Raw genomic sequence first — 9,062 nt, 5'->3', positions numbered from 1 at the left:
TTTCCATCAAGTGAAAATGGCTGAAGCAGATAAACCTAAGACTGCATTTAGTTATGGCTAAGGTCTCTGGCAATACCGTTGAAGCTTGAATTGGCAGACAATTTAAAATGGCTTAGAGTGACAGTCGTTGAACGAAGGGAACACAGTACTTTGCCATTAACTGTTACACATACCGCAACCAAGAGTCAAAGGTGGACGGTTTTACATCCCAAAAGTAAGTAAAACCTTTTTTTTATATAATATATTAAGCTTCAGTAGACGATATCGCCGTGGACATGGTGGCGACATCGAGCTGGCGAGTCTTTTTTGGAAAGCAGTTCACCTACACAAGTCGGCATGACAGTTTGACTCATATAATTGGAAATAATCAGCCATGACATTCTAATGTCGCTTGCTGGCCAGTCAGGCTATACAGAGACGCCGCAGGGCCCGGCATGGCCAGGTGGTTAGGGCGCTCGACTCGCAATCTGGAGTCGCGGGTTCGAATCCCCGTCACACCAAACATGCTCGTTCTTTCAGCCGTGGGGGATATTCGTTGGTAAAGAGTAGCCCAAGAGTTGGCGGTTGGTGGTGATGACTATTTGCCTTCTCTCTAGTCTTACACTGCTAAATTAGGGACGGCTAGTGTAGCTTTGCGCGAAATTAAAAAAACAAACAAAAACAAACAGAGACGCCGCCAAAACATACAAGTTCTGTATACATTCACTGCTGCTATCACTGTGTTAAGGTAGAAATTTATTAAAGATTCCACTTCACTTAATGGATGAAAGAGGAAAACTAAGTTTAAGACAAGTCTAGTCTGCTCAGTGAAATTATGGCTGATCCGGGAAATTTTGAAACATGGGCCTAATACTATAAATAGACTCATTTTCAAAATTACATGAGAGATTAAATTTTTGCAGGTTGTTAATGTTATGTTAAAACACAATAAATACTGTAATACCTTGTATTATTTTGTACTATTTGTACTACTTTCAAATTTTTATAAAACTAAAATTGACATCAAAGAAGATTAAAATGTTAGAGGACAACTTTTGTAACACAATTTTCAAATAACACACAAACTTTTGGCCAGTTCACCGACTATATTCAAGGGATCGAGCTCAAAAAACAAACAAACAATAAAGGTGTGAAAACTGAAACTTCAAAATACCTGTAGCATTCCAAAGAGAGTTCTTGTGCCGAATAAGAAGATTTTTTTTTATTCTAACCTATGTCTCATTCCTTAACTTCTCCCTGGTGTGTGGTTAATCGTTTTTTTTTGTTTTTGTTTTTTTGTAGACATGGTTTCAATCTACCAGTCTGCTCTGTAAAATTTAAAAGCTAATAAAATGTCTCATTCTCTACATTTGCACTGACCTTGAAAATGCTTTAAAATACAACCACATCACAATCATATAGTGTATGTTCAATAATACTTGAATATGTTTTAGGCATCGGGTTACTGTGTTCTTTTATTGTTTCCCTAGTCTTCTTCTAGCGGAACTAATACACGCGCCCTCACTCGTTTGGCAACATAACTCATAAATTACACAGGATCGTTGAGGAAGACAATTCTTAGCGTTAACTGAGAAAAAAAAAGAATTCAAACAGAAGGTTTTAAACACAAAAATCGTTCAGTGGATGAACTTTTCTTATAATAGCATTCTTTTTTTTTCTTGACTGTGGTAAATACCAGTATATAGCAGAGTTATCAAAATGGTTAGTTTCGGAACATCAAAATTTAATTGAGAAGTGGAAAGTTTTTTATCATTAAATTTTTTAATAAACTTGACAAGACGTTTTGGAAAACAATTCATTTTTTAAAACGGAAGCTAAATTATTCAGTGGTTGGTATTGGCAATACACGGAATACAAGATAAAAAAATCAGATTTTTCTTTATAATGATGTGGCTTAGTGCTATCGATGTATAGATTAACCACGTTTTGATGCCAACTTTATATGCATACATTGATAATAAAGATATTTAATTAAGTTTTAGATGTAACTCTGTATAAGGTCGTGACACGTGCACTTTGATCTACCTGTTGCAAGAGGGTTAATTCCAACCAAACTGACTGGAATGAACACTTATCATACACCATCCACTATACTAAAAAAAGAGATACTATGATAATACAGTGAAGGAACGAATGTCCCGGACTAGATGAAGGAGTCAAATATGAAACATTCTCCATAGCTGTAAGGCTAGACTGCAACTATTGGAGATGATATCAGATTCTTGATGGAACTCACTGGAGGAAGACCGGAGAAAGACTGATGACTGACTTGTGGTCAATTCAGGCAAACTTTTTCGACGGTTCCAGAATCATAACTAGAACTAGTGCACGTGATTTCGCACTCACAACGAAATAATGAGGGTCAGTTAACTTCAAAAATTCTCTGTTTCTCCCTAGGCATTTAGCTAAAAATCCTGGGCTAATCCATTCCGGGATAACCCTTGATTTTCTACGTGCTTTGCTGGCATCAACATTCTACCTCGAGAGCTCTAGTATTTTCAAGTGACCACTGACTTTCTTCTTAACAAACTCCTATCAGGATATGTAATATCTTTAGTGTAAACATCCTAGAAGTTCACTGGTTTAAGTATTGTCTAATGCTGCGATGAGACAGACTTTTACGGGCCGTAATGCTAATTCTCAACTGAAAGTCTACTCTATTGATAAACAACTGTTATAATTTTGGATTTCATTGCTGCCTGGTTGCTTTCTTTATAAGGCTAATTATTTTCTCAGTATTTTTTAGCTGTGTCGAAACTTAGTGTAATCTTATTCGATGTTGTTCAATTTACATTTAGTTTATTTATATTTGATAATACTGTTTTCTTATCATATCATAAATTATATTGGATAGTTGATAAAATAAGCTTCATAAACTCCATTTTTACTCACTTGCTGTTATGACTCTTTTGAGCCATTTTCGACAAATAAGATACAGTATAAGAAGCATGAAAACGTAGGCTATAAGTGAAGTAGGAATGGAGGAGGGGCACGAAAAAAGATCCTGTGTGGTAAAACATCGAAAAAGCTTAGTCTAATCAGTATTATACATGTATCTAGAAAGCTATCACAAGGTAGAGACAAAGAAAATGTTGGTAGGTTTTAATGGTGAGAAATATAGGCTGGTGTCTGCCAATCTGAGTCAACTCATGTGTAGGAACTAATTTTGCATTCTCGACCATATTTCTTTCTTCCTGAAGCCAGACACTGTTTAATTAATAACCATATGCTAGTGGAGGGAATGGTTTTGGGTTGAATGATAAATTATATTGGTTGTTATCACTGGAATGGGACCAGGGGCAGCACAGCTATAAGGTAGCGGTCAAGTGGATACCCAATGAAGCCTGGGGACTTATAAAGTCACAGGGGTTAGGGATAAATATTATAAGAGGGTAATAGGGCGTGAGTACACTTAAAGCCAATAAAAATGTCGTTTAATCACAATATTCTGTAAATTACTCTCTCTGAAAGTAGTTGTTAGGAAAGAAAAATTGTTATAATTTGGCAGTTATGGCCCTCTTTCAACCTACACACCTGACTTCCTTTCTGACTAATTGGAATTGTCAGACCTTGTCTTAATGCGAGTTTGAATTTATTTTTAGTTCTCAAGTTAAAATTAATTGTTGGATTGAGGACAAGCCTTAAGTAGGTGAGATAGGAAAGTTTGATATATAAAAACACCACAGATTTCTACATTCCTTTTGTAATATAGTATTCTGGAGTCAAGAAAGAAGCTAAGCTGACGTTGTTCTGATTGTGTTTGTTCCTTTTTTTCTATTGAAGTCACACCTGTTATGCCCATAATGGCATAACTGTAATGGTGCATGTTATGCAAGAATGTTGACAGCAGCATCCTTCAGATAGTATTTAGAGGTTACAGCCTCTTTTATGCTTGATACCCAGACACTTGGGTAGCACTAGTTGCTCAGTGTAAATCCAACATTACCCGTAAAGTAACTTGAATTTAAATAGTCTGGTGAATGATTTTGACTTGATAAATTGAAAACACTTAATTGAGTAGATCCAACCATTCTGTGTCCATAAAGCAAGTACACACACTGTGTCTGTGTTTGTAAATAGATAAAGATTATGTACTTGTATTTTACATTGTATACTGTCTATTCGTTTTATTCTCACGAACTCAGTTACTCATATATTCAGTACTACTTCGTAATATGTATTTTGTTTTACCTTCCGTTGTTAATCATTGCACTAAGGTTAACTCACTTTTATCGGAATATACCATACAAACAGCACTACAAATCTGTGTCATAAATAAATCAGCACTATGTGTCTTTAATAAACAAGTTTTATCAAGCTATAAATATGTATGTGGTGTGGTTTATCACCTTTCACATTAGCAGCTTTTTGTTCTTAAGCTTACAATTAGAATTGAAAATCCGAACAGAAATCTAGTGTATTCTGAGGATCCAGGTATTGTTATCTCTAATTTGGAAGTATGACTATACTGTGTGCAGTCACAAGCAACATTCGTCTTCAAAGAGTTTTGTCTATCTTTTTGAACTCGACAAACGAGAGACTGTAACTTTTACAATGCGCCAACAACAAAAAAAGTGTGGAGTATGTTCAGTATCAACAAATCTGAAACCCTGGAGATCTAGGACAGTCTGACACGCAGACCACATGCCACATTTGCTCATTGTTACGCTTACTTTATGGGTGAACAAAACAGTAAGACAACATTTATGAAAGTGACTCAGAATATGCGAATTTTCTATAAGATTTTTCATAAGTCGAGGCTCACTAATTAATTCAACTGATTGGATTTTGGCACCATCTAGTACAAGGTGAATGTAACTTAGAAATATTTTTCATGCATTGTATGCATATTTGAAATGTGCGTTTTTATAAAATACCAGAAAGTTCAAATGCTAATTTATTTTCGATTTTAAACACTTGCATCCTCGTTTTGGTTACTAGAAATGAAGTATATATATATAGAGTGTAAAACTAATGTTTACGGTATTTATGGTAGGAACCTCCTCAGTGCTACATTAATTTTTATTCCATATTATATTTTCAAATTGAAAGGCCAGGTCAGGAACCTCTAGGGTTTAGGTATAGCTGTCCCTAATTTTGAACTACTGATTAGTAAGAAGATAGCCAGTTAGCAGCACTTGCTTTTACATAAGCTTTGTCCGGCTTTGATTGAACTAGAGAGTTGACTGTCACTGTTGTAAAGCGCTCTCACAGCTGAAAGTGCAGAGCAGTTCAGTGGCACTGCGGAACCAATGTTGTACTTTGCGATCCACAGACCAACACCGTAAACCACGGAGGCACACATTTGTAATAGTAATACATGATGAAGAGATTGAATGTTGTTTAAAATATACGTTTTAAGGTTTATAGGATGTTCTAAAATTAATCATTTGTAATTTGTACATACTATTTAAATCTTTATCTGAATGTAAAATGAATAAGATTTACAACACTGAGTAGTCAATTCAAACTAATGAATGAATAGGTAATGTTTCAATAAAAGTTTTGTTCTTTTTATATTGCTGAGTTTATAACTAAACTCAACTCGCTTGATTCACACAACGCTGAGTACCAAACATTCTTGCGCTTTAAATCAAAATGTTTACACAACTTTCTTACTAATTTTATATACAACCAGAATATTAAATTATTCAATTGTTCTTATCTTTCACACACTTCCTGGTTAATGATAAGAGTAAATCTTATCAATGTGATTTAAATGAATGCTGTTCCATTCAAATAATGCATCCGACTGCAAATAAAAAATTGTTGTTAACAAAATATTTGGAGGACTCAATGATATTCAGAACCCATTTTAATTACAAGGCACGCACCCCCCCCCCTCTCCCGGTTCCAACGTCTATACATTTTCTGGATAGAATATTTAAGTTTAGAAATCTGTTAGTTCTACATTTAAATCTATCTTTAACAGTTTTGGACCACATTTTCTGGAAAGCATATAAAAGCTTAAGATTTGATATCTAAGTTCAGTTTGATCGACAGTGTTCTGTTATGTGGGTCCTACTTTTTCAAATGACTTTTTTACTGGAACATACTCTGGCTTTGTAGCACATCCAGACTGGAAGAAAGAGTTGTAGAGTTATTAACAGTTATAAAGCAGGTCACTTTAATGGATAACGTTTGAGTTCTACTAAATATTTTAATATTAAACTATTTTACAGATTTTTTAACAGTGTATTTATTTATAGCGTTTTAATCATTTAATATTTATAATAAAACTATCTTCCATTTTTCAAGAGAAGTGAAAAACTAGTTATTATATAAAATCGAAGTTAACTGATACAAATTTTAAGCTGAAGTTGTGGTGGGTGTATTTTGCATTTCAAGTCCATTGAATATTTTCATGGATACCCATATACGTAAGTTCGCGTAAATAGAAATCTTTTATATCGGTTGATGAATAATGACAAACTAGACAAAGAAACAGAAATTTAAATGAGATAAGTAAAGTACAAAGAGAGAATAAAATTAGATCAGCAGTCAGTTGTTCGTTGATGTTTCAACAACGAGTCGAACGAAGAAAAAGAGACAGAGCTAAGTAACTTAGGAATGGACTAGCAAACCCACAAACGAGAAAACACGGACGTATAGATAGATGAATGAACAGAAATAAATGCATGAGATGCCTATCGATGAATGAATTAACAATGAGTTATGAGTTAAATAACAGGTGAAGAATGGTTGGCTTGTTTGTTTCAGAATATCACGCAAAGCTACGAAAGGGCTGTCTGCGCTGAACACCCCTAATTTTGAACTGATAGACTAGAGGGAAAGCAGCTAGTCAATATGACCCACTACCAACCTTAGGATACTCTTATCTGATGGAATAGTAGAATTTGTCCGTCACTCTTATAACGTATGCATTCATGGTCCGAAAAGCGCGTTTCAGAGGTAAAGGTGCGCGAACCACGAATCCTTTTATTCACAGTCCGAACACACTAACCATTAGGCCACACTCGACCCTAATAGAACTGACGTTGACTGATGATTAGCGTGCAGATAAAAGAGCAGACTGAGGAAGAGCCAGTCAACTTACTAGATGAAACGTAATATTTAATGATTAGACCAAATACTGAAAACTTTGATTGGAGAAGAAGCTGAATAAAATGTACATATTTTTGTAATTTTTTTAATAGGTTTGCATTCAGTTAATTAGCATTTGTTGATTTTTATCTTGAGATGTATCTTAAAGGAGAAAGTTGGTTATTTTGTATATTTTATCCCAAAACTGCACAATAGGCTATTTGCGCTCTGTCCACCTCGAGAAACGGAACTCCGAATTTTAGCATCATAAGCCCTTAACTTACCGCTAACCTATCACGTGACAAAGTTGATTAATTTGATGATAATTTAGATAATGCAGCAACAAATAGGAGTGACGACATCACATTTTTGATTAATGGTTATCTGTTGTCTTTCAAAATTTGTAGTGTATACTGGTTAGGATTTTGATATTTTGATGAAAAGTTTAAAAAACGACCTTTACACACCATATATATATATAATTTCTTATATTATCTTATATCTGGAGTGTAAAGGTCGCTTATCTCTAAACTTTTCATCAAAATTTTATCTGTTGAAAAGTGTTTTACCAGCACCAGTATCACGTTATTTCTTACTGTAGAAAGTTAAATATCCACCTTAAAAGTGGGACATAAATGATTGTTCTGAGAAAACAGACACTACCTGTGAATTTGACGAACTAGTGAAAGTACTAGTCATTTCATAAAATGGAATTATTTCTTGTGAATATGATGACATTATGTTACAACCTTTCCTTACTAACGTATCTAAATTATTAACATTACTTTTGCTTCTAACCTTATGTCACCATAATAACTTCGAGCCATCATTTAGTCATCCATAAATTTTTATCTCATTCCCTTAAACATTTAGGCAAAGAGTTTACACACATACGTACAAAAAAATACTAGGATAAACCATAGTGTGATGGTACATAAATGAATTTTTTATTTTACTTCGTTCCTACAGCTTCTATTTAAAATGTATGCTGAATTTTTACAGAATATTTATTAGCTGCACCCTATATTTCACGATAAATTAGAAAAAAATTCTCAAAAATATCTTATTTTCTACCTATGACAGGGCCCTTCAGTGTCGTATCGGTAAGACTGAAGGCTTAACAGGCTAAATATCGTGTTTCGATACATGTGGTTTGTTTGTTTTTGAATTTCGCGCAAAGCTACACGAGGGCTATATGCGCTAGCCGTCCCTAATTTAGCAGTGTAAGACTAGAGGGAAGGCAGCTAGTCATCACCACCCACCGCCAACTCTTGGGCTACTCTTTTACCAACGAATAAAGGGGTTAACCGCACATTATAACGCCCCCACGGCTGAAAGGGCGAGCATGTTTGGTGTGACAGGGATTCGAACCCGCGACCCTCAGATTGCGAGTCGAATGCCTTAACCACCTGGCCATGCCGGGCCTCGATACATGTGGTGAGCAGAGCACAGATAGGCCATTCTATAGTTTTACGCTTAACAGTAAGACAAACACGTTAGTTATTTTGTCATAGAAAGTATATATGTTTGTATAACTAGGGATTGTACACGTATAGACTAGAGATCATGTATATTTTAAATGAAATTTATTTATTTTTAAACTATTTAATTCCTAGAATAAACCTAGAAATAAACGATCTTATAACATCAAATAGTTGTTTTTCTTTAATTAGACACTCAACGTAAAGCGAAACGTTGACTGTCCAATTAAAGAAAAACAACTATTTGATGCTATAAAATCGTTTATTTCTAGTATTAAGATGTTTTCTATACACCAATATACACTACAGAAATCATAAAATAAATATGTTGTGAAACAGGCAACAAATAAAACTTCTGATAATTATAAGCGTTGCTTCTTATATTTAGAAGTAACCTTGTTAAAGAAGCAAACGTAACTGTTTTATGTTTTTAGAAGCTCGTTTAATACTATAAATAAGAATAGATAGTGTTTACTGTAGCTCGAAGCCACTCTATTAAAGAAACACCCTGAGGTGTATCCGGTTTCCAATCTAGCC

The sequence above is a fragment of the Limulus polyphemus genome, unplaced genomic scaffold, assembly GCF_000517525.1.
Source record: "Limulus polyphemus unplaced genomic scaffold, Limulus_polyphemus-2.1.2 Scaffold2101, whole genome shotgun sequence".
In the NCBI taxonomy this organism is placed as follows: Eukaryota; Metazoa; Arthropoda; class Merostomata; order Xiphosura; family Limulidae; genus Limulus; species Limulus polyphemus.
This window is presented reverse-complemented; position numbering follows the sequence as displayed.